Source organism: Etheostoma spectabile, chromosome 17 (genome assembly GCF_008692095.1).
Source record: "Etheostoma spectabile isolate EspeVRDwgs_2016 chromosome 17, UIUC_Espe_1.0, whole genome shotgun sequence".
Classification (NCBI taxonomy): Eukaryota; Metazoa; Chordata; class Actinopteri; order Perciformes; family Percidae; genus Etheostoma; species Etheostoma spectabile.
Window position 1 is genome coordinate 1962210 of NC_045749.1, and position 222 is coordinate 1962431.

Sequence of the window (222 nt, forward strand, 5' to 3'; positions counted from 1 at the left end):
CTATCTATCTATCTATCTATCTATCTATCTATCTTTGTCCCTGTAAGCAGCCGTGCAATGCATTCTGGTAGCACGGCGACGACTTTCAATTGACGGCTCGTCGGATTGCCCATTCCTCATTTGCATTAAATGGCGCCATAGGAGGTACGCTTATAAAAGAGAGGCTTACCCCCTTGGGGTAGATGCTCCGTATTCATGCTCCATCTTGAAATACGGTAGCCG

General features: G+C 46.8%; 1 protein-coding gene across 1 annotated transcript in view; it reads left to right on the forward strand.

Moving 5' to 3' along the window:
• hectd2 (HECT domain containing 2) overlaps positions 1-222 on the forward strand; it is a 62047-nt gene that overhangs the window by 46213 nt on the left and 15612 nt on the right.